At 40.8% G+C, this 26,296-nt stretch overlaps 1 protein-coding gene across 1 annotated transcript in view; it reads left to right on the plus strand.

Moving 5' to 3' along the window:
• The first annotated feature begins 15,206 nt into the window (after positions 1 to 15,206).
• TMOD3 (tropomodulin 3) overlaps positions 15,207 to 26,296 on the plus strand; it is a 78,472-nt gene continuing 67,382 nt past the window's right edge. Inside the window, exon 1 of the mRNA XM_080807311.1 lies at positions 15,207 to 15,401. The gene's annotated coding sequence lies outside the window, so the exon portion shown is untranslated. The remainder of the gene's footprint in view (positions 15,402 to 26,296) is intronic.

The following is a 26,296-nucleotide window of genomic DNA, read 5'->3' on the forward strand; positions in this document are numbered from 1 at the left end:
TTTCTTTGCTCTTGAGATTCTTCAGATCTATATTGTGTCTGTGTGACAGAAATATTGTCTAATGATGTGCTGTTGTAAATCTCTTCCCAACTCAGAAGTTTAGGGCTTCTCGTTGGTTGTTTGAACTTGGCCATGGCGGGAGTACTTTTACTATGAAAATAGCAAATGTTACAAATCAGATGTTTGCCCCCCTAGGTTGCTGGTTGATAAACATTCATCAGCACACCACAGGGTAGAAGGTACACAGTTCCTTTTTTGTGTACACGTTTTGGTTACCATGTTGCTATAGGGAAGAACCTTTCTCTTAAGTGTCTTTCTCCTGTCCCTTTAGATTTCTTGCAGATATATTCTAAGTGCCAAGCCCCTGACATGCCCTTCAAGGAAGACTTTTTCCTTTCTTTTCTCTTTCATTCTCTTTCTTGCCTTCACCTCTACAAAATCCTGTATCCTACAGAGTGTTCCCTGTAGCCCCAAGGACTGGGGGCTAAAGCAGTTCCTGACAAACTCTGGCAGAAAGCAAGAAAAAAAAAGTCAGAATTTGATGGTGACCAAGCTGTGGTTGTTGATAGTATTAAAGCAAAATAGTGGGCTATTAACAAAACTTAGCCCTAGTTTTTAGCTAGTGAAATAGTTGGGTCACAGGTAATAGAGTTTATAAAATCAAATATTTATTACTAATCAGTTTATCTTATCATTACTTGTGTTTTTAAAGTAGCTTGAAAGGTGACATTTCTATAAGTATTCACATATTAAAGATAACTGTTGGAAGATAAACTTACATTTGGGAGACCCTATAAATCATTGAATTAGCCCAGGACTTCATTTCCCCATTTGCCCAAAGTGTGTAAGTAGAAGCTTTTTCATAATCCTGCACATGATTAACCCCTTACCATCCATCGTGGTGGTGCATAAGGTATATAAAATATTTTTATATGTATGCATTTTGCCAAGTACTATGTTTTGAGATATTTGGCAACATCTGGACAACGGATTGAAGGGAGACAGTCTCTCCCCAGACCACCTCCCTTCCCCTTTGGGAGTTGTACAGACCGATGCTAGTGTCAGATCACTCATTAGGATATGCAGGCTCCTATCACCGGCACCCATCCCAGCGTATGTGGAGGACAACTCTTTAGGAGAGAATTTTAGAAGTCTAGAGATCGTATAATTAGTCCAGCACTACAACTCCCCATCTGCCTGAGGCATGTAATGGAAGCTATTTTATCATCAACACAATTACATCCTTTCCTTTCCTCTTGGAAGGGCATAATGTAAATAAATGTGTGTGTGTGTGTGCGCGCGCGCGCGCGCACGCGCGCGCGCGTGTGTGTGTGGCCAAATATCTAATTATCTAATGAGGTATGTGGCTACATCTGGACCACTGATTGAAGGGAGATGTGCTCTCCCCAGCTCCATTGCCCTTGTCCTTTTTAGCACTGCTGCAGGCCCAGGTTCAATGCAGATCACCGCCTGGAGTTGGCAGTTTAGGTCACCAAGGACCAAATTTCACAGCATGTATAGAAGATAACTCTTAGGGAATAATTATTAGAAGCCTGGAAATCATTTTATTGTTCCAGCACCAAACTCTTCATATGCCTAAAGTGTGTAAGTACAAGCACGTTCATCTTCATCAACGTGATTATTACGCCCCTTCCTTCCATCGTGGTAGGGCAGGCTGTATATAAATATTTTGTACATAAAGATCACCAAATACTGTAAGTGGTATTTGGCTAAAGATGGATACCACATTGATGGGAGAAGCTATCTCCCAGTCCCTCTTCCCTTACCCTCTTGGAGCTGCTGCGAGCCTAAGTTAGAGAATCGCTAACCTGGAGGAGCACGTGCAGCTCACCCATCTTAGAACATCTTATTGTAAGATGAGTCTTATAATAAAAGCCCATCTTACAGTTCATCTTACAATAAAAGCCCATCTCCATTTAAAAACTCAGAAATCATCCCAATGCCTATACTCCTCAGAACAATTTCCCTAAGGGAAGCTTGGTACAGCAGACCAAAAGAAGAGCTGCTTCTCTTCCAGACAGAAAGGTAGCCCCTTGCAGGGCACCAGCATGAGGGAAACCAGTGTGCTCTGAAGAACTACCATGAGAATATTTCAGACACTCAAACTCGAAACCAGTGTGAAGCTTCAGCATGCTTTAAATGTGGGAGAGGCATTTAAATTTACATAAGAGTTTGTAGATACTTCCTTTTTTCAGAGATAATGATGTACTTAGCCCTCTCCCAGGCAGTGTAAAGCAGACTGAGAAAGTGTAAGAATTATGGATTAATACAATTTGATATATGTTTCTGGGTTTGGGGGGTAGAATGCCTTTTTGCAAAGTGGATACCATCTTTTTAGTTCAAGTTTTGATAGCATCGGTGGAAGTGGGCAGGGGGCAGTAAGTTACAAATACTACATTCTGTGGTATGTTCCCTCTACTGAGTTGGAATTGTTTCTAGTGTCAGATTTTAAATCATGATCCTGAAGCTTCCTTCCTCTCTTCCACTAATGATGCAATAATAGCGGTTTTCATTTTAATGAGCAGAGAACGAAAAAGAAATGTTTTAGCTCTGCCTTCTAGTACCAGGTTCCCCTTACTGCTCCTCACTTCAAATATCCCTGCCATTTTCCAGAGCCCCCTCAAAGCTCAAGGATTGGGACACATGCAAGGATTGGGACACAAGGTGTGAGAACACTTGGCAGCACCAAGCTGAGCCCTCTGGATGAAAGTCACAGGGTTGGGCCCCCCAGGAACAAGCTTGAGAAAGAAGAGTACCCAGAACCTCGAGATGGATTTATCGTTTTCTTGCTCCCAACTCTAGATTAGATCAAATTTTGTTTTGTGGTTCAGAAGTTATTAAGTGGAGGGGCTGAGTGAGGTGGGGAGGAAGATGGAAATTGAAGGTCTCCATTTGCTTAAGGGAAGAAGTAAGCTCTGCTCGGCTCACCGCCTTCCTATCTGCCCATAACAATAATTATTAAACATTCAGGAGATGGGTGGAGAAAGTACTTCAAAGTTTAAAGTTGTTACCTGGCTCTGGGTACTGTTCTAGGAAGGCCATACACTTAGCAGAAGTCATCCCAGTTTTGTGATGCATCACTGACTTGGGAGAGGATGAAGGAGACTGGACTTTCCTCTGACATCTTCCATGGTAGTCATTTTGAGCACACCGGCTCTGTTAGTTGGTATGGTGGAAGGGCACCATACTAACAGACTCAGAGGCTAACTCCCAATCCCATCACCAACACTTAGCAGGTATATGATCATGGGCAATTCATTCAATTGCCTGACAATTATAGTCTACATAGGGGGAAGAGCACTGGATTTGGAGTCAAGACACCTGGACGCTTGGCTCCACACTTTCTTAGCTGGGTGACTTTGTGGCAAGCCACTTAGTCTCTCAAGCCTAAGATTCTTCAGCTATATTATAATGGGAATAATATCTTCACTAACTACCTCACAGATTTGTGGTGAGAAAATAATCAGATAATGGGATGAAAACATTATACTGGAAAGGGCTATACAGAAGTTGGAGATCATTTTCATCATATATTCACTAATGTTTTCCACTGCTTCTTAAATCTGTTTTTTTTTTTCTTCCGAGCATTGAGTATGAGCAATCACAGCATGGAGATGATGTAGGGGACTGGAATTATTTCATTTTTAACACAGAGATGGGAGAGGTAGTTGACAGGTGGGTGTTATATACCGGTGATGTGTGTGGTAGAGCATTTTCCCTGGGTCATCTTGACAGTACCTGCACATGGTAAGGACCCTTGCAGTGAGTCTAAGGCTGGACACTTGGGGAGCAAACAGTGATTAAGAATTGAGGGGAGAGTCTGGGGCAGTGCTGCTCTCCTGCCAGGCTCTGTCACCACCGGGGTAATCTACGACTTGAGGTGTGACAGGAGACCTAGGAGAGAAGATTATCCTTAAGGCTCTAGCAGCTACTTGACAGGCTCAAGTCCTGATAGCGAAGGGGAGAAAGTGTCACCTGTGAGATCAGCTCTCCCAGGCAGCAACTGCCTTGTTATCACCAGCAACCTTTGCCCTAGTCAGTATTTTCGTGCTTAAAAAAATACTGAAACATGGTATCACGGGGCTTTCATAAGCACGTAGAGGCAGGGACCATCTCATCAAGCTTTGTGTCTTCAATAGCATCTAGTGAGGTGCTTTGTATATATCAGGTGCTTCATAAATGTTGCTTGAGTTGAACTGTCCTCCTGCCCCACAAGAATGATGCTCCATTGGTCATCACATGATATTTGGAAAACAGTGCTGACTCAGATGCTGGCTGTGTGTGACTTTGGGCAAGACTTTCCATCTCTCTTGTCTTTATTTCATCTGTAAAATGAAGTGAGTGGATTAGATGCTCTCTAAGGTCCTCCCAGCTCCCAAGCTTTACAATAACCCTGTGATTTTGAAGTTTCCATTGCCTCTGAGCATGCATGAGTAATGCCTCCACTGCAGTTCCATCTCTCTTCAGAAGGTTTCTTAGCCAGAAGACGACGTCTGAGCATTCCACAGACAGTTATCTGTTCCTCTTTAGTGGCTTTTACTGTCTTCAGGATAGTGCTGGAGGAGCAGCCTTCTCTGAAAGGAGATTTTAAAATACACAATATTTTCTCCTCAAAACTGGCGGAGAAGAGGAAATGCAAAGAAGGAAACTGAGTGCAGTAAACACAGCGGGTTTTTCACAGGCTTTTGCTTAAAGTGTGTGTGTGTGTGTGTGTGTGTGTGTGTGTATGTATGAGTGTGTGTTTCTGAGCACATATTGGTAACACGGAGAAGCCAATCGGAAATACACTGTGCAATTGAGGCAAGCTGGCCCAGGTTTTAAAATTTCCCATGGATAATCTAAATCCAAATAGATAGGAATTGGCCATATGGTGAAATGAGATGAATAGAAAATGTGCTTTGTAAGGAAATTTTTCATACCAAACATTGCCAGTGACAATCTTTAGTTAAGAATGAAATTATTCTGACCTAAAATTCTTATCTCTGTCATTTTGGTTTTTAAAAAACCCCACAATATTCATGGAATTATATTGATATTTTAATTAAACATTTATCTTAATTCTGTTTCATCAACTCAAGGAAAACAAGCAGCATTTTTTCATTGCATTTAAAAATGTAAAATACTTGCATGCCACCAATCGTAATATCTTACCAGTTTGGATGCCTGTAATGTGTGACCTTATGTGTACCTGTGTTGTTTTGAAGAGAACAAAGAAAATAATACTTTGTAAACTGTTTAAACTTATATTGGCGACATTTATTTAGCTAGGCAGTTACTGAAAAATTCGTATAGTTTCACTTTTATTTTGAAACTTTTCAGTCAAAGGTAGACATTTATTCATTAGGGGATTAAAGACTAATTTGCCTTTTAAATGTGAAAGTGGACATTGTGGGAAATAAGTGTGTGATAAAACAAAATGTATGAAGTGTGACATCCTCTTACTGGGATAATTAATAAGAATCCCAATGGACACAAACAGGTGCAATGTTTGACCCTTTGGAATTAACCAGCCAGACCTAATGGTAAGGTAAATGTATACTGTTTTAATTCATCAAGATCTTTCTGCTTTCAAAGATATGATGTATTCATTTATGTCTGGAATGAAGTTTCCAAGTGAAAATTTACAGAACATTAGGAATTAATAAACTTTCCTTTTAAAATAAAAGTAAAGACTGATTTAATCTGGCTAATTTTTAGACAGGTTTTCCTTTTAAAATGAACGGTTGGCACTGTGTTCTCATATTAGATGAGTACATTTTCAGAAAGGACTATAAAGTGTCCTTATTATAAAGAAGATAAGAAGTATGGACAATGAGAAGTAGCCAGAGGGAAAAAAAACTCATTATTAAAACAATATGCACACACTTGGCTAAACAGTTAAAAATTGTTAGAAGAAATGGGAGCATGAATATAGATAATCCCAACGGGTTCATTGTTTTACCTTGGTTTTCTTTCTTTTTTTTTTTTTTTGGATATTTTATTTATTTGACAGACAGAAATCACAACTAGGCAGAGAGGCAGGCAGAGAGAGAGGAGGAAGCAGGCTCCCCACAGAGCAGAGAGCCCGATGCGGGGCTCGATCCCAGGACACTGGGATCACGACCGGAGCCGAAGGCAGAGGCTTCCCTGAGCCACCCAGGCACCCCCTACCTTGATTTTCTTATGTTAACTTTGGATTTAGGGTTTGTGTGGGTTTTTTAAAAGCTATGCTGGGATTGGTAACCCAGAACACTAAAAATAACAAAGTTACAAAGATTTGCCCTGGAAAAAAAAGAAAAACTATTTTTCCTCTCCTCCTGCTGAACTCTGCCCTCTTTGTCACTTAGACTGATGGAAAGGTCCAAGAAAAAACACAGAGGGCCTATGTCTAACTTCTGTATTTGCTGTTCCACACCTTCTTGTGCACAAGTACAGTAATTATTTTGTTTAAAGGATTCCTTCAGGCTGTGGGCCTGTAATGAATAGGAGTTACAAATATGCACTTTGAAGTCCAACTTGCCTAGTCCAAATCTCACTTGTTGTATAAATTTGTATAGATTTCATAGCCTCCATTTCTTCACCAGTATAATAGGAATCATAATCCTATGTGACAGTAGTACTGTTATGAGGATTAATGTATAAAACACTTAGGACAGTGCCTGACATGTAGAAGGCACGTGGTATTACTATCCTAAACTGTAACTTAAATATCCATGAATATTAGTGCCAATAAAGCTGTCCCTTTTACGTTGACAATGTCAGGAATTTAAGTAAGACTCTATCTTAGTTATTTTTGTGTTTCTACTGTCCAAGCCTTCTGGCAAACAAGCCCTCCCTCCTCACTCTAGTAATTGAATATAAACAAGATAGAGCTGACTCAGGAGTTACTCCTAACATGCCCTGTCATTTAGCTCTGATTCTTGTCTCTTCCTTGATGTTTTCATTTGTTTGTACCTGCTCTGCTTTCTTGGTACCCTCCTTGGCTTTTGGCAGTCCAGATCCAGGAGCAACTCCTTGACTTTTGGGTCTGTCTTGTGCTGAGCTTGACTCTGTGATGGACCTCCTTCTCTCAGATTGATTATCCAGCCTTCCTCTTATGGCTATGAGAAGTGGTGTCCCAGGCCTCCTCTGTCCCAGTACTTACCCATGTCCTGGTTCCACCAGCCAAGGAACATGAAGAGATGCCCACAGCCTCCAGCAGGTGTCCCACAGGTCACAGGACCTTAGTAGGAGGAATTAGATGTAAGTGTTCTTAACTGAGAGTGGGCTGTGCAGGGGGCCCAAGCAACCTAAGAAGATGAAATGGGAAAATCAGGCAGCTTCAAGATGTTGGGGGAGGGGGTTCTCCAAATTGTAGACAACTCAACTTACCAATCCTCAGCAAAATTTTAGTGTTTTTTAGTGCTTTAGTGGTTTTTAGGCACTTAGAAGTGAAACAGTGGTTTCTAAGATGGAGCACGGATTCATTTAGAGAAAATCGAAAATCATGAGAGTCCAGGGAAAGAACACACTGCAATTTTCAGCAAGACGTTTGACAGAGTCTCGCAACATCCTTGAGAAACGTGGGTTGCGTAAGAGTCAAACTAAATAGTGAAATGACTGTTTTAAACAATCTTTCTTGACTCTTAATCTTAAATAAATGCTGATGAATGGAAGAATTTCAAACAGAAGGGCTTAGTAGCTGCCACACAGCTCTTTCCTTAATATGTTCGGATCAGCAGTTCATCAGGAATTTAGAGGTATACTGCTAGAATACTGAGTCTTCAAAGGAACAAGGAATTCTTTGAGAGGTGCAAAAATATCTGGACAGGCCAAAGTCTAAGCCTGTATCTAATCAGGTAAAATTTAGTACAAGGAACAGTGTATTTGTCAATTTTTAATCCAAAAAAATAAACTATGGAAGATAGAATGGGAAAAATATGACTTAACTGCCATCTGTTAGAGTTTGGTCTTGGCTAAAAGCTTAACTGTAAATAAGAAGTAGAATGTCCTACCTAAAAGCTAACTCTATCTTAAGTTACATTAGACAAAGAATCTTGACATTTGGCCAAAAGTCTCCTATTTGGGCACCTGCGTGGCTCAGTTGGTTAAGTGTCTGCCTTTGGCTCAGGTTGTAATCTCAGGGTCCTGGGAACAAGCCCTCATCAGGCTCCCTGCTCAGTGGTGAGTCTGCTTCTCTCTCCTTTTGCCCCTCCCCCTGCTCGTGCTTTTTCTCTCTCAAATAAATAATCTTTTTTAAAAAAATCTATTTGTCCTGGGCTCTGGGCCTCAGCTTTTGGAATGTGTACTTCAATATTATTTCCATTATCGTTGAACTTTGGCATGGTAAGTATTTATGTGTTTATAAAGGTTATTCTTTTTTTTAAGATTTTATTTATGAGAGGGGCACCTGGGCTGCTCAGTGGGTTGGGCCTCTGCCTTCGGCTCGGGTCGTGATCTTGGGGTCCTGGGATCAAGCCCTGCATCGGGCTCTCTGCTCAGCGGGGAGCCTGCTTCCCCTCTCTGTCTGCCTACTGTGATCTCTCTCTGTCAAATAAATAAATAAAATCTTTAAAAAAAAAAGATTTTATTCATGAGAGAGAGAGAGAGAGAGAGCACAAGTGGGGAGAGGGGCAGAAGAAGAAGCAGGCTCTCCCCTGAGCAGGGAGCCCAATGTAGGAATCATCTCTAGACTCTGGGATCACGACCCAAGCCTAAGGCAGATGCCCAACCAACTGAGCCACCCAGGCGCCCCTATAAAGGTTATTCATATAGCTAATCAGTCAACAGTATCACTGATAAGAACTAAGTATGTAACTTGGATTTGCTTTTATTATATGAATAATCATTTTCAGATACAGGCAAGTGTTCTAGATATAATCTGAGTGAAAAATCTCTATATTATTTATTTGTTAAAATTCTAGGTAAGTATAAATATGTACTAATTATTGGTAAGTAAAATGCTGTAATAACTGCTGATTGTGAAAGGTTTATTTTATGTTCAAAACTAATTTAATAATCAATTCAAAATGATTAAAAATCATTAAGAACTTTCAAGTAGATAAATGACAGTAACTACAAATACAGAGAACGCATTAGCTAGATAATGTAGGAAGAACAGTAAATTTTTTTTAGTCAGCAAATGTTTATAAAAATTTAAACAATATAAGGAAGCATAAATAGAGGTTACTTCATATAACTCTGTTCTTTGTAGAAGTGTTTGGTATAACCAGCATTTATAATTTAAAACCAGAATTTAATTCTTACTTAATTCCATTTAGGACATGGATCTTGTTCATCCCCTTACATCAGCTGAATTTGACTCTATAGTGTCTGCAGATGAGCCTTAACAGCTGACAATGCTGGGAAATTATTGTTTCTGTACTACAGTGTAAAACTTCACCATTTTAGCACTAATCTTTTACATAATAATATTAAAATAATTAACTTTCGGCATAAAATTTGAGGTTTATTTGTGTATTCTAGAAATTATTCGTTGGTAGTGATATTTTCCAGCAACCTTGGCTTCAACTGAAAATTTTAGTTCTCAGCTCTCTGGCATTTGGCTGAGATGCATATTCAGTGCACCTCTGGTGAAGGCATAATAGGATATGAAAATAGGAGGAATAGCAAAATTAATTCCAGCTGATGGCATTAGGGAAGTTGGAGGGAGAAAGGCATTTGAGATGGACAAGGAAACACAAGAAAGCTTCTAACTGACAGAGGTGGGTGATAGGTAAGAACATTTCAAGCTAAAGAGCTTGCTTGAAAAAAAAAATAGAGTTTACTTGAATCCTTTCTATAAAATTGTATGTCCCAACATTGGTGTTTGTCTTCTCTGATTCCTACCTCCCACTTTAACCAACTCCAAGCTCCCAGAATGAAATCCTTACCTCTTAGTTTCAAGTTTATGTCTTTAGCTTAAGTTTTCTTAGCTCTCCTATAAAATACACGTTTAAGGGGTGCCTGGGTGGCTCAGTCAGTTAAGCATCTCCCTTTGGCTCAGGTAATGATCACAGGGTCTGGGGATCGAGTCCCGCATGGAGCCCTGCATGGAGCCAGCTTCTCTCTCAGTCTCAGCCCCTCTCCCTGCCACACTCCTGCTCCCTCTCTTGCTCTCCTTCAAATAAATAAATAAAATATTTAATATATATGTGTGTGTTTAAAAAATGCATAAATATATCAGGGACACTATTTGCTAAAGGAACACCAGTGCTGCTGGTGTTGATTTGCATATATTGAGTCACTGTGACATGCTTTATGAGTTACTCTGGCTGGAAGTTTATTCACTTATTCATTCGTTCATTCATTTTTAAAAATTGTATTTATTTATTCGACACAGAGAGAAAGAGCACAAATAGGGGAAGTAGCAAGCAAAGGGAGAAGCAGGCTCCCTGCTGATCAGGGATCCTGAGGCAGGTCTCAATCCCAGGACCCTGGGATCATGACCTGAGCCAATGATAGACACTTAACCGGCTGAGCCATCCCAGTGCCTCTGCCTGGAAGTTTAAAGATAACAGGGCACCTGGGTGGCTCAGTGGGTTGAGCCGCTGCCTTCGGCTCAGGTCATGATCTCAGGGTCCTGGGATCGAGTCCCGCATGGGGCTCTCTGCTCAGCGGGGAGCCTGCTTCCCTCTCTCTCTCTGCCTGCCTCTCTGCCTACCTGTGATCTCTCTCTGTCGGATAAATAAATAAAATCTTTAAAAAAAATAAAGATAACAGTAATTAGGGCTTATAGTACATTAAGTAGAGTTACAGTGACATTTTAACAATCACATTCACTCTAACCAAACCCCGAAAACTAATAGGAACCATACTCTGTCCCTCATTCATATATTTTACTTAACAGTCTCAGATTTGTTCTTGACAGTATACTGAACTTACTGTTTTCCATTATTCAAAGTGGGATTCACTGCATGGGGAAGGGGTGCCATACCTCTTCTCTTTCTATTGCCTTTCACTGAATGGGCAGTGCAGCAGTCAGCTCTTGCTAGGTGAGTCTCTAGGAACAAACCAACCTAGATCTCAGTTTACTTCTTGTGCACATTACATTTCAGCCCTTGTGTCTGTCTCAGGTGCTGCCCCATGTGACTTCTCATTCTACAACCCAGGCAGGTGGACCGACTGCCATTTGGGACAAGTCACACTCCTCCTGGAGAGAGAGAGAGTAAGCACACTAGTGGGAAACACCAGTGATTTTTTTTTTTTAAGATTTTATTTATTTACTTGAGAGAGAGCTCACACAGAGGGAGAGTGAGAAGAGGGAGAAGCAGACTCCTCGCCGAGCAGAGAGCCTGATGCAGGGCTTGATCCCAGGACCTCAAGATCATGATCTGAACTCAAGGCAGATGCTTAACCGATGGAGGCACCCCAGAAATACAATGACTCTTAAAGCTTCTATTCAGAGCTGTTCCGTTGTCCCTTCCACTCACATCTCATTGGCTCAAGAAAAGGTCCATGTATATGAACTTTGAGATTACAGTATAACAAGATCTGTGTGAAGAAAGAAGGAAAAACATATTACCAGATCATAGCCAAGCCTGAAAATGTCTATAAGACATTGCAAGTCACATGGCAGTGGGTAGGGCTGTTCTGTCCTGTAGAGAAGAGCAAATATTTGGGGAAAATATCTCAATCTACCACAGGACTTCAGTGGATTTATCTTTTCACTTATTTATATCAATCTAATTTGTAGGGTTTTCCTTTTCTTTTTCTCTTTTTAAGAATGTGTTTTGCTAACTGTAAGCTAGTAATGACAACCCACAAAGCATAGTCTTTTTATTTTTTAGATTTTTATTTATTTATTTGACAGAGAGAGAGAGCAGGAGAGGGAATGAGAGCAGGAGGAGTGGGAGAGGGAGAAGTAAGCTTCCCGCTGAGCAGGGAGCCCCATGCGGGGCTCGATCCCAGGATCCTGAGCCAAAGGCAGACACTTACTGACTGAGCCATCCAGGCGCCCCAAAGCTTAGTCTTTTTTAAAAGAGAGCTCTGTCTCCATTTCAGGATGAGCTTCACTGTGTCTTGTCCTGTGGAGCCAACCCTCTCACAGCGGGTGTTTATATCTGCATGAGGTCACTGGCTGGCATTTACAGGCAAACCCGCTTGTTCTGTGTCCTCAACTGAGAAGAGGAGGGGGATGGAAGGATTCAATATTCATATTTACAAATATTTATTGAATCTCCAGCCTGTGTCAGGCACTGTAGCAGATGCAAGGATAGAGGGGTAAACAACACAAAGTCCTCCATGAGCTTACACTGAATATACAAGCAAGATGATATTAGGTAGTGACAAATGCTCTGAAGACAGTAAGGAAAGGAGAGGAAGGCAAGGTAGGATAACCAGAGGAGGTGACACTTGAGCAGAACCTTCATTAAAATGATGGCACGAGCCATGAGTATTTGGAAGGAAAAGCATTCTCCTGTGTAGTGCAAAGACCTTGAGGTGGGAATGTACTTGGCAGTATGGAGAAACCTCAAGGAAACCAGGGTCCTGGAGCAGAGTGAAAGAGTATGGTAGGAAACAAAAAAGTCACATAAGAACTTGTAGGGGTGGTAACTTGGGGATTTATTCAAAATGTGTTGAGAGGCCATGAGTGGTTTGGAGCAGGAAGGTGACATGATCTCATTTGTTTTTAAATCAGAAACTGTTCGTGTGGAGAATCACAGCAGTGGAAGCACGTTCTATTTTTTAAAGTCTTATTCAGCACCAGGATATGATTGATAACACCACTGGTCCCATGTGTAGTGTTTTTAAATTATTTTTTAAAGATTTTTTTGCTTTAGAGAGAGCATAAGGCAAGGAGAGGCAGAGGGAGAGAGAAAAACTTTAGCAGACTCTGTGTTCAGCGTGGAGCACCACTCGGGGCTCTATCTCATGACCCTGAGATCAAGACCTGAGCCAAAACCAAGAGTCGCTGACTGTACCACCCAGATGTTCCCCACCCCCACCTCATATGTAATATTTAAATCACATGGGGTTAGGAGATTCATGTCTGTGAGCCCTGTGGTTATAATACATTAATATTTGTCTGAGGAAAGGGGGAAAAACCCAGCACCAAATCACATTATTTTAGAAAAAGCAATTAAAAAAAGAGTTTAGACATTTGTTGGGAAAAATTTTAAATGAGTAACTTAACTAAAAGAGAAAATACACCTGGGTTGCTCAGTTGGTTAAGCGTTCAACTGTTGATTTCAGCTCAGGTCATGATCTCAGGGTTATGGCTTTGAGCCCTATATGGGGCTCTGTGCTCAGCTTAGTGTGGAGCCTGCTTGAGATTCTCTCTGTCTCCCTCTGCACCTCCCCCATGCACATGTGTGCTCTCTCTCTTAAAAAAAAAAAAAAGAGAGAGAGAGAGACAGCGAGAGAGAGAGAGAGAGAGAAAGATAAAATACATTGAAGGTATTCTTAACACCCCATATTGGAAGACCAGAGAGGAAACATGTCATAGATGATCAGATACTGAATTAAAAGCCCTCCATGCCTAAAGACACAAACCATATCTCGACGGCTGTAGTCTGCTTTGCTTGTTCAAGAACTCAACTTGTTCAGGAAATTTTGTCAGTTTTCCCAGGAGTGATGCCCCAGAGGTGTTTCAGGAATTTATAGGACACTTGCTGGTAAGCCAAAATTCCTATATATTAATATATAATGAAATATAGAACTACCAAATGAATCCAGATCAAATGAATCTCTTATCCAGTCAAAGTACAATGTTCCTGGATTGTGTGAGAGAATTTTTTTCATGTACAGTGGACACAGTCACAGATTATATTACCTTCAAGAATTTGATGAGTTTAGGAGATACATCAGTCTGATCAACAGTGGAAAGCATGCTAGAATTTGAATCAGGATACCTGTGCTTTATTTCTGGATCTCCAATTATGGTTGTGTGACTTTGTGCAAATTACTTAACTTTTCTGAGTCTTAGCTTTCTCATCTGTAGAAATGGAAGATACAAATATATTCTTTGTAGGGTTATTTGGAAGATTGGATGAAATATTATAAATGTGCTGGTACAGTGCGTGGTGTGGATTAAGTACTCAATATTAGTTGAACCTGAATTCTGTAGGAAGTTGCTCTCAGAAAGCTGCTATATCCAAGAATATTGGAGAAATCCATAAACACTAAAATGCTACAGAAAATAAGATGTAGTGGCTACGAGATTTAGAGTCAACGGTCTTCTAAGCGTACTTGCAACCTACAAGGGTTTTTTTTTCCCTTAAAAACTCCAAATCATGAGTGATTTTCATTTCAGGGATTAATGGATACAACTAGCATGAAATTCCAGGGTGTTTACTTTACCTAGGGTGCTTCCTGCTGTGAAGGGAACACGTAAATGACAGGAGAGGATTAACCATGAGTCGGTTTCCACACTAGGAGTAGCTGGAATGTACCTCAAGCAGGCACTTCGTCCTCTTCCTGGTTGCGTTCTTCAAAGCCGAGCATGACTCCTGGGAATTGTTTAGTCATGAAGAGCAGGACAGAAAAATTACCAATGAGCAACTACCAATGAATGGAAGGCCGTTGCTGTTCCCTCTCCACAGAGCCCTGCACAAAAGGCAGTCACTTCATTGGCCACCTTAGCACCTCCCTCTGAGGTATTCCCACTTTCCTCGTCTGTCCTTCTAGGCTACCCATTTGTCCCAGTCCCCTTCTCTGAGAGGCACTTCTGGTTTTTTCTCCCACTCATACTAACTCAGCTTCACCACCTGGTGTAGAGCTTGAGGCTGGAATGGGAAGATGGGTTGCAGCCCAAACTGTCCGGGTATATAGGGCTATCGCTGAGACATCATCCCTTGTACATGCCCAAGGAAATCCCCTAGAGTCACTACGCCCTTGAGATGACTTCTGCGTGATTTATGCCCCTTTTGTGACTTCGCCTTTGTTTACTTTTCTATCAGTTTTTCACGACGAGCTTAAAGGGCTCGGTGTTATGTCCTTGCATTAGCAAGCAAGGGTAGGAAGGATGTAAGCCCTGCCTTGAATGCCTCTTCAGTAAAAGTCAAAGTAAAGAGGAAGTCTATCCCAAAGAGCCTCGAGTTGCTGTTTATAGCTCCCAAAGGTCCAGGGTAGAGATTTCCACTAGTAAAGATCCCTGTCGCCGGCTGGAGTAAGGCTTGCTATCCGCCGCTGCTTCCAAACATCCTGCAAATTGCAAAGACCAGGGTCAGCGCTGAGCGTCTCCCTCCTTGCCGGAACTACAACTCCCAAGATGCCCCGCAACCCGGGAGTGCGCACGCGCGTCCGTGGCGGAGGGGGAACCAGCAGCACGGACACAGCCGTCGGGTTGGGGCGTCCGCGAGTGGATCGGACAACTCCCAAGGAGAAAGAGGCAGGCTTGCGGGCGGGTGCCGTGAGCCGAGGGACAGCCCATTCCCGCGGGTCTGTAAAGAAGGTCGGCGGCCCCAGCGGGTGCCAGTCAGGTAAGCCTAGCCCGGTGCTTTCCAGGAAGTCCGTCTGCGGGCGCAGGCTCGGAGTCGCACCGGCCATGGTGGCTGAGGAGGGAGAGGTTGCTGCCTTTCAGCCGCCAGCCCCGTTTTCCTAACCCTACCGGTGTCTCTTGGGAGGAGCGTGGAGACATTGGGGGCTGCTTGAGGGGGGCAAACGGGCCCGGGTAGGGGCCGTGGGGTGCGTTGGGCGTCGCCCGCGGTGGAGGCGCGCGAACCCCCGGTTGCTGATGAATCACTCGGGGGCCCAGCCTCCCCGGGTTCGGGACCGGCCCCTTCCCCTCCCGCCGGAGCCCGCGCCTGCCGAAGCTGTGCGGGCTCGCCGTGCCTGTCCGCCCCTTCCACCCCACGGAGGCGTAGCTGAGGGGCGATCCTCTTAAAAAGGCTTTCTCAGCAACACTCCTTCAAAGGCTTCTGTTGGTTGAAAGTTAGAAAGAGGAGAAAAGGGAAAAAAAAAAAACAAAAACGAAAAGGTCACACCCTTTTGCGGGCGGGGAGGGGGGTTTAAATCTGGCTTGTCTTGGATTTGCTGTTTTTGATCTATATCCTCTGCCTTAAAATAAATTACTGGCTCCTGTGCAGCACAGCTGGATCCAGCTGTTAAGTTTGTGTGTTGATTTGTTTTGAGGACGTGACTGGGTCGTTGTATTTCGCTTATGAAGTTGGTGTGTCTCCTCTGCAAGCCTGCAGTCTAATTACAAACAAATGGGAAAGAGCTTTTTTCATTCTTTCATTCTTTTTTTTTTTTTTTTTTTTTTTTAGTGTTTAGTTAAGAATCGCATTTCCAACGTGCCCTTGGCTTCTCTTAAAACCAAAAGTCGTCTGGTAATGAACACTGCAGTAAAACTTATCCCAGGAGGTCATACTTGCACAGGAAATAAGCCTGTGGAGATTTAAGTTAGCTCTGTGCGGTCTCCCTTGGTTTGTAACATTTTCATGCAGCTCATGTTTCTTTTTCTGAGAATCCTTCAGATTAATTTTTTGGAGGATTAGTTTGATTAGTTAATTGGCCTGTCAAAAAATATATTAGGCTTAGAAAAATAGTTTTGTCCAGCCTCATTTATTTTTGCTAGTCTCTTCCTTCTAGTCTTGGGCTTCTTTTATCCTACCCTTCTTTCAGAGTCCGAAGTCTTATATTTACAATCCCCTTTCTAGTTCATTTTTAGGAAAGAAAAAGAGAATTAAAATGCGAAACCCAGTATATTCTAACTCTATAAGCTTCCTTACTTTCCATCTGATGAAAATTTCTTGTTTACTTATCTTTATTTTTTTTAAGTAATCTCTGCTTCTCACCTGGGGCCCCAATTCACAACCCAGAGGTAAAGAATCGTGCGCTCTACCCAGCTAGCCAGGTGTCTGGAGTTTGTTATTAGGGACACCTGAGTGGCTCAGTTGGTTAAGGGTCTGCTTTCGCTAAGGTCATGGTTCCAGGGTCTTGGGATCCAGCCCCCATTCTGCTGCCCTGCTCAGTGGGGAGCCTGCTTCTCCCTCTGCCCCTTCCCCGCTCATTCTCTCCCCTTTTCTGTCAAACAAACTTAATAAATAAATTAAATAAATAAATAAATAAAATGAGGTTATTAGACCAGATGATCCCAAGATTATTCTAGCCCTAAATATCTCTGATTTTTAATATTCATTTATTTTATTCATTCAGGAAACATTGGCCCCATTTGTCTTTCCAAGTCCTGTGGTAGACCTGAAGGAACAAAAATGATTTCCTGAGAATGTTACTGTCCCAATTCTCAATTTCTTTAAATCATGTTTTTATGACTAATTCTAAAGTTTTGTGGTCTACCCTCCAGGCCAAATTATTCTGCAGTTCATAACTTCACCTGAAGGTAGCCCTCAGGCTATACTCTCTATACAGTTTTGAGTATGTGACAAATCTACATAGAATACAGTACAATTTTGTAAATTTGTTTGGAACCTGGGGCTAGCTGGCTGTATGAAAATCAATTAGCAATATCATAGGGAGAGTGAGAGGCGGTGGGGATAAAACTATACTGGGATAGAGACCAAAAGAGGGAGAGGAAAAGATGAGAAAGAAAGATGAAAGAGGACTTAGTAAAACAGGAGAAAAGGAACTCGTGGGTTTTCAGGTATCATTTGGATGTACTAATATATATTACTAATATAGTAAATCTTGTTATTTAGGCTGTTATTTTTTATGGTTCCAATTAGCTGGCAAACTATTCATCATGTTTTTTGCTTTTCAATTGTTCTTAAAGTTAAATATGTATGGGCTCTGTCTTGATTAAAATAGTTGAGGAGGGCATTATTTTCTAGGCTGTCATAGTGGCTAAAGCATTATTGTTCTGTCAGTGACTTTCCTTGAAGACACTTGATTTATATGTCTTACTTCTTTTTTTTTTTTTTTTTTTAAGTAATCTCTATACCCTGCAACCCCGAGATCCAGTCATGTTCCACCAACCAAGACAGCCAGGAACCGCCACTTATCTCATCTTTATAGCAGATCAACACAACTATAAATCACAGCTATAAGATCATATTGAGAGGAAAATACTATAGGAAACAGAAAAGTCTACTGGACTTCTGACAGTCCATTAGGTACCTATTGAAATTGTGTAGGATCAAACTAAATTTGCTATTTATGAAAATTAAACGTGAACATATTCTGATAGCTGTGTCTGTAATCCATTTGGGTATTTGCAGTAATGAAGGAATAGATATGTGAGTAATTGAGAGTGGCAAATAATTGAAAATGTGGTTGTCTATTATGTCATATTCTAGAATTTCATTTGAAACAAAATGATTAACATATTTTGAAGCAAAATGCTACTTTGTATTTTTATTGAGGTATCAGTAACGTTCAATAAAACACACATATGTTGAGTGTCCAGTTCAAGGAGTTCTAACAACTTTATACGCTGTAACTTCTAGCAAAATAAAATACAAAACATTTTTATCACCATAGAAAGTTCCCTCATGCCCCTTTCTAGTCATTCCTCACCCACACTCCTCCACTAAGGCAATCACTTTCAGCCTCGTATTTCTGACGCCATAGATTTGTTTTGCCTAGTCTTGGACTTGACATAAATGGAGTTGTACAGTAGTATATGCTTTTTTGTGTGGCTGGCTTCTTTTGTGTTATATAATGTTTTTGAGATTGATCTGTGTTGTGCCAGTAGTTGGTACTTTTTTTTTTAAAAAGATTTTGCCAGAGAGAGCATAAGCAGGGAGAGGGGCGGAGGGAGAAGAAGAGGGACAAGCAGACTCAGCTCAAAGCTTGGCAGGGAGCTCAAGGCTTAGCGGGAGGTGGGGGTGGGGGGGGCTTGATCCCAGGACCCTGAGATCATGACCTGAGTGTTTAACGGACTGAGCCACCCAGGTGCCCCAGTTGGTACATTTTTATTGAGGAATGTATTCCATTATAAGAATATAGCCTAAGCTCTTTATCTGTTTTATTTTTGATGGATGTTTGGGTTTTTTCCAGGATTGGGTTATTAGAAATAAAGTTGTTACGAACATTTCCTTTACAAATCTCTTGGGGATAGATGTTTTCATTTTTCTTGATAAATACCTAGGAGTGGAATTACTGAGTCATAGGGTAAATATATGTTTAGCTTTACTAAAAAACTGCCACACAGTTCTCCAAAGTGGTTTATATATGAGTTCCAGTTGCTTCACATTTTTTTAATGTGGCTGAATTTTAGTGCTGTCAGACTTTATTTTAGCCACATTAGAAGCTGTAAAATGGTACCTCGTTGTGGTTTTAATTTGTATTTTTTTTTTAAGACTTTATTTACTTGTCAGAGAAAGAGCACGCATGCACAAGCAGAGGGAGCGGCAGGCAGAGAGAGAGAGAAAAGTAGGCTCCCCACCGAGGAAGGAGCCCTATGCAGAAATCCATCCCAGGACCCTGGCATCATGACCTGAGCCAAAGGCAGCTGCTTAACTGACTGAGCCACCCAGGTGTTCCTTAATTTGTTTGTTTGTTTATGGGGTTTTTTTGGACAATTAAGGAACTTCACTATGTAGTAATTGACTTCTCTGTTAAAGTAGCCTATTTTTTTCACTGGGTGCTTCATCTTTTAACTGTTGTTTGTAGGAGTTCTTTATATATTGTAAGTACAAGTCCTTTTCAGATGTACAATATTTTTTACCCAGTCTTTGGCTTTTCTATTTATTTTCTTGATGATGTGATGAGCAGAAATTTTTAATTGTTATGAAGTCCATTTTATCGGTTTTTAACTTTATGGTTAGTGTTTTTTGTGCCTATCCCCAGGGTTGCAAAGATATTCTCTGTTTCTTTTCCGAAGCATACTTGTTCCAGGTTTTACATTTAGGTCTGTGATCCCTCTCAAATTAATTTTTTTGTAAAGATGGGAGGTAGGAGTTAGGTTCATTTTCCCTTCATACAAATATCTAGTTGTGCCAGCAACATAGTTAAAAAATATTTTTGCCTTTTTCCCTTAGATGGACTTGGTATCTTAATTGAAAATCAGTAGGGCTACTTTTTATTTTCATTGTGCTTTTATTTGTAGTGTCTTAAGCATGGGCCCTGTATCTTTAAAAACAAAAGGAAAATACAAAGACCTTTTATGCACTTCTTCCAGACTGCAGCTACCCTGAGATTAATCCAGGGCTGGTTACCTTGCATTTTTTGATGCAGGAATGCCAGTAAAGAATTTGAATTTGAAATGGCTTTCCTGTGGGTTGAGGTAATGGAGGCAACCTTAGTTTCAGTAGCAGTTGCACCCTGCCCATAAGCCAGGCTGATACTGGGGAGAAAGGAGATTCAAGCCCAGAGAGATCACCTCTATTAGAGCAAGCTGTAGAGAGCTTAATATTTTCTTGTTTATTGATTTGCTGAAAATAGATAAAACTATATATAATCCATGTGTTTTAGTTTCCATTTTTGTACTCCACTACTCTAGTCCTGTCCTTTGTGCAACACAATTCCTGACTTAGACGTGGAACAATTTGTAAGGAGACGGGTTGGTTTTTTCTTCTCCCAGATTTTACTGGCCGATATAACACAGTACAATATTATTTTTAAAAGAGTGTCACCTCAACTGTGAGGTAGGGAAGATGTTGGGATTTGGAGCCGACGGCCAGGAAAGAATTCTCGAGACATCTTTGGTGCAAAAAGGTAGTTTTATTAAAGCATGGGGAAGGACTTGTGGGCAGAAGGGGCTGCACTAGGGTTGTGAGGAGTGGCCCATTGTATACTTTCAAGTTGGGAGGGGTTTAGAGATGGGGAAGTCTCTAAGGAGTTTTGGAAGCAAGGTTTCCAGGACCTTGAATAAGACTAGCTGTTGTTAGGAAAAAGTCATTTTTTACTGTCTAATAAACCTTAGTCATGAGACCCTTCTGGTGTATATCAGTGGGTTATATGGGGGATAACTGCCAGCATATATCTTGGAGATAGAGATAAAGCAAATTTCCAAAGGAACATTCATACCCTAAGGTAGACCCCCCAGGATTATGGGGGTGGGGCTAAGATGCCTTTTGCCCCTAGCAAAGCATTAACATCCAGGCAGCTGAGTTCCTAGAGGAATGTTACTCTGCCTGTCTCCACGACTTGTTGATGAGCTGCAAGTAGTAAGGAAGTATAGTTTTTCCTTTGCCTTTGTTTTCCATGCCAAACTGTGTTACTCCAATGTAACTATTTGAATTTTTCTTCATTTCCTTCTGGGCTTTGTTCATCCATATATATACTTTTATATGGGTGTATCATGGTGTATCTGTTCTTTTCTGTTCTGACACTGAGCAATAATCAGTAAACACTGTCTCCCACATGTGTGTCATTGTTAGTAAAGAGAAAGCTGGAGATGGAGAAAAGAGCAGTTAGGGGACTTTTTAGTGGGGAATCTTGAATCCAAAGCTTAAGTAAAATAGAAGCAAAGTTAATATTTTCAAAGACAGGTTACCTTTCTGTGGAAATACAGGACAGCTCTGGTTTCCTTATTTTCTCTCTTTAATACATAACAGCTTTATTGAAATTCACACACCATCCAATTCACCCATTGGAAGAGTACCAGTCAGTGAATTTTAGTATATTCAGAGAGTTGAGCAACCATCACCATAATCCATTTTAGAACATTTTCATCATGCTGAAAAAGAAACCCCTTACACATTAGCAGCTGCTGCTGGCTTTCCCCAGCCTCTCCTGTCCCCTACCACCCCAGGCAGCCATTAATCTGCTTTCTATCTGTGTGGGTTTGCCTATTCTGGACATTTCATCAAAATGGAATCATACAGTATATAATCTTTTATGACTTATTTCTTTTGCTTTTATGCTCTGAATAGTTTGAGAGTCGTTGAAATACAGAGAAGCAGCTATCATTCACAGATGTGCACACTTTTTGACCTATAAAGATATACACTCCCTCAGGTACATATGCTCAAACACCTACACCTACTCACTAAAGAACACAAACACACCAAGACAAACTTGCAAACTAAGGTACCTGATACACAGAGATAACCTTTTACAAATAAACAGTTTCCTATCAGAGCATATCTGAGCACTAATATCATTACAAGTACATGCAAGTGAATACAGTTCCTGAAGTGGGTGAGAAAAAAAATGGATGAAAATAGGGCAAGCTGAAAGAAAATGAGGGCTGAGGACTAGAGTAGAGGAGAATGTGATGGCAGGTTGAATTTATTTCGCATGTATTCTCTGGATGTTTAAGACACTCCCTAGAGCTTTTAGTTGTTTTAACCAGAAGCAATGGTCTGACATTCATATATTATTTAAGTATGTGTATAGGCATATAGGTAAGAGTCTTGAAGTTCCTGAGCCTATTGCAAGAAGACCCTTTGAGCAGGAGGTTATTAATTGTTATTATAAGGTAAAGGGATTTCTGTATGGAAAACTCTAACCAACAAAATATTTTGGTTCCCTGGGTGTGGTGTTATCTTTTTAATGAAGTGTCATTATGGAGTATTTCTTTGATATGCATACAGTGAAAAGAGAGGAGGCCCCTTAATGTAGACATTATAAGTCCGGTGTCTATTCAGGCAACCATTACCCTGGGGCAGGTATTGCAAAATTTGAAATAATCCCAAGATTTATTTTTGTTCATGGTGGGTGATCGTTAACCCAAGTTAGTATTCTTAAAGACCTCTTTCTTTGTTTTCTCTTTAATATTGCCACTGGAGTGTTATACCTCCTTAGTGGGAGTATGGGAGTAGGTGGGGGTGGGTTGGTGGTGGGACAGAATGCTTAATTAGATTGGCAAATATCAATAAATATGTGATTATTTGAAAGTCAAATGCGTATTTTTACCTCTCCAAGGCCTTGTAAGTCATCAGCACACCCTTTCCACCTGCCTTTGCTTTGCCACTTTGAGCCCTCATTATTACTCTTTGTCAAACAATCTTTTTTTTTAATCCAATTAACATAGTGTATTATTAGTTTCAGAGGTAGAGTTTAGTGATTCATTAGTTGCATTTAACACCCAGTGCTCATTATGTCAAGTGCCTTCCTTTATGCCCATAACCCAGTGACCCCTTCCTCCACCCACCTTCCCTCCAGTGACCCTCAGTTTGTTCTCTATAGTTAAGAGACTCTTACAGTTGGTCTCTGATTTCATTTAATTTTATTTTTCCCTCCCTTCCTCTGTGATCCTCCGTTTTGGTTCTTAAACTCCACATATGAGTGAAATAATATAATTGTCTTTCTCTGATTAACTTATTTTGCTTAGCATAATACCCTCTAGTTCCATCCATGTCATTGCAAATGGTAAGATTTTATTTTATTTTATTTTATTTTGTTTTGTTTTATTTTATTCTTGATGGCTAATATCCCACACCTTCTTTATCCATTCAACTATTGATGGACATCTGGGCTGTTTCCATAGTTTGGCTATTCAAACAATCTGCTGTCCTAAGACATGGTACTGCATCCCAGGTGAACTCCTGGGTATAGTTTGCTCTCGAGAGAGTAGTGCTTATCACTGCATTCAGCTTCTTAGCCTTCCCCCCTGCCATACCCTCTTCTCTTTTTGTCTTTTCCCACTGCCAACACCTCACTTCTGGCATGTATCTCCTTTTGAATAGGATACCAGGGAAGGAGCACCTGGGTGGCTCAGTGGGTTAAAGCCTCTGCCTTTGGCTCAGATCATGATCCCAGGGTCCTGGCTCTCCACTCAGCAGGGAGGCTGCTTCCTCCTCTCTCTCTCTCTGCTTCTCTGCCTACTTGGGATCTCTGTGTCAAATAAATAAATAAAATCTTAAAAAAAAAAAAAAAAGGATACCAGGGAAGCCTCTTCAAAGAAATGTTGTTTGAACTGTCCCCAAAAGATATGAAAGGATTTGAACAGGAAAAAGGGGAAAAGATATAATGAGCAGTGTGATCTGAGGGTTGGAGGCAGAAAAGAAGGAACTGTACTACTTTGCCAGAATACAGGGTGTGTGAAGATCACTCCTTCCCTTTTCCTTTCCTGTCCTTTTGCTGGCTCCGTTCCTTTTCCTTCCCCACCCCTTGCACGTACTTTGATCTCTTTGCTTAGTATATGCTTCTCTTCTCTATCTAGCTAAATCTGTCCTTCCCTTACCACCCACAGTGGATCTTTTGTAGCACTATTTACCAGTCCCATTCTTTTATCAGTTAATTTTATTTTGCTTTGATTTTTTAAAGATAGTTTTATGTGCATGTCTCATTTTCCCAAAGGTGTATTATACATTAGCCAAGGTTTTTAGGTCTCAGGGAAAACGACTGACACTTAAGCTAGGTTTCCAGAAGGTATGGTGGCAGGGTTGGGAATTGCAGTGGATTTTTTTTTTTTTTTAAAGATTTTATTTATTTATTTGACAGACAGAGATCGCAAGTAGGCAGAGAGACAGGCAGAGAGGGGGTGGGGGGAAGCAGGTTCCCTGATGAGCAGAGAGCCCGATGCGGGGCTCTATCCCAGGACCCTGGGATCATGACCTGAGCTGAAGGCAGAGGCTTAACCCACTGAGCCACCCAGGTGCCCCTGCAGTGGATTGTTTTTAAGATAGCTGAACTCCCTTACAGCTGGGTTCTCAGCTGGAACCCAGAGCCTGCACTTGGAAAGCCTTTGTACTCCCTCCTCAGCTGCAGCTTGCATGAACTCTCTTCAGTTTCCTGTTGTGCCTCTGCTCCATTGTAGGACACTAATCTGGATTTTTTAAGACTGCATTACAGTATTTACCTTTCTTGATCACTGAGGTTTTTTTGGTGCCCTCTTAAACTTGCACCCAGGGCAAGTGCCTTTCTCCCTCACCCTTGCCCCACCCCTGCTTCATTATCTCCTTTTTGGACTGGCTTTCTCTTGGCTTTTGCTTTCCCCTTAGCTTCAGCATATGACTTAAACTTGCTGTGATGCTGCCCCCAGACAAGAGACATGTGATCTCTCAATTCAGGTTTTGTTTCCCAGCTTTCCATATTCCTGGTGAAGAATTGGACTGCTCTCCTTCTTGGGGTAGTGATATCCCTTGCACCAAATATCTGTGAGGAAGGGAAATTGATGGTTGCTTAGGCTGTATACTAAACAGGATCTGGGGTGAGGTTGGTTCCAGACAAGGCGGCTTAGGTTTGGTCATCCCCAAACATGCTTATTTTGGTACCTGAGGTCAGAGGAAAGTGACTGTGCCTTTACTTTTTTGTATCTGCACTGCATCTGGCAGATTAACAGCTAAAAAGTAGGTGTGTCTCTTACGTAGCGTCAGTTTATTGCTATGACTCTGACCTTTTGACCATTAGAATTAACCTTGGAGATGACTAATCAGAGCAATATTCATAATATTTAACATAAATCACTGAAATTTGTTTTATCATTTGAATGATTTCTAATTTTAGAACAAGTTAACTATTTTTAAACATTTTAGAAATTTATTTTCTAGTTCAGAAAGAAAAGGGAAATAGAGTGTTGATAATCCATTGAGTAAAAAGTGATAATAGGTCTTTATTGACTCTAACCCCTGGCCCAGTTAGGATATGGTTAAATCAGGTACTCCCATCATTGATCTCAAAGCTTACTGATCCCCAGGGATGCCTGGGTGGCTCACTTGGTTAAGCGGCTACCTTCCGCTCAGGTTGTGATTGAGCCCCACATCGGGGTCCTTGCTACACGGAGAGCCTGCTTCTTTGCTCTCTCTCTCTCTCTCTCCCCCCCTCTCTCTGACAAATAAATAAAAATCTTAACAAAAAACAAAAACTTTCTGATCCCCCCCCTTATTATACACGTATTTAGTGTCTCTTGTGTTGCAGGCAGTATGATGGTATAATATAAATAATGATATAAAATAATGTAAAATATAAAATAATATAAAAGTACCTGCCTTCAAAGTGCTCACAGCCTATGGAGGAAACAGATATTTTGATAAATTTTGATAGAAATGTGGGCAAGGTGGTAACTTGGCACCTATCTTCTACTGTTCTCTTTCTGTACATCCATCTCTCACTTTTATGTATTCTTTTTTAGTCTTCATCTTTCTTACCTAATCTCTGCAATTAACTGCATTATATGGATTACAGCATAGTAATATGAACTAATGAAGTATTCCTTAAAATGAACTTTGAGAATAATTAATGACTTCATTAGCTAACATATAGTGAACACCTGCCATGTGTCAATAAGTATTCTAAGTGATTTATATGTATTTCATCTAATGAATTAATACATATAATATATTAATTCATTTAATATATTAATATAATATATTATATAACATATAATATATTAATACATATATTCATCTAATGAATTAATATATCAGTCCCATGAGATAGGTACTATTATTATTTTTGTTTCACAGATGAGAACACAGGGACAAAGATAGTTCACTATATTGTCCAAGGTTACCAATTGAAATCTTTGTGGGAAGACTGAAATCTTTTCAAAACTATTTTAAATGTCATTTTTTGTAAAATGTAT

This window comes from Martes martes, assembly GCF_963455335.1.
Source record: "Martes martes genome assembly, chromosome: 7".
Taxonomy (NCBI): Eukaryota; Metazoa; Chordata; class Mammalia; order Carnivora; family Mustelidae; genus Martes; species Martes martes.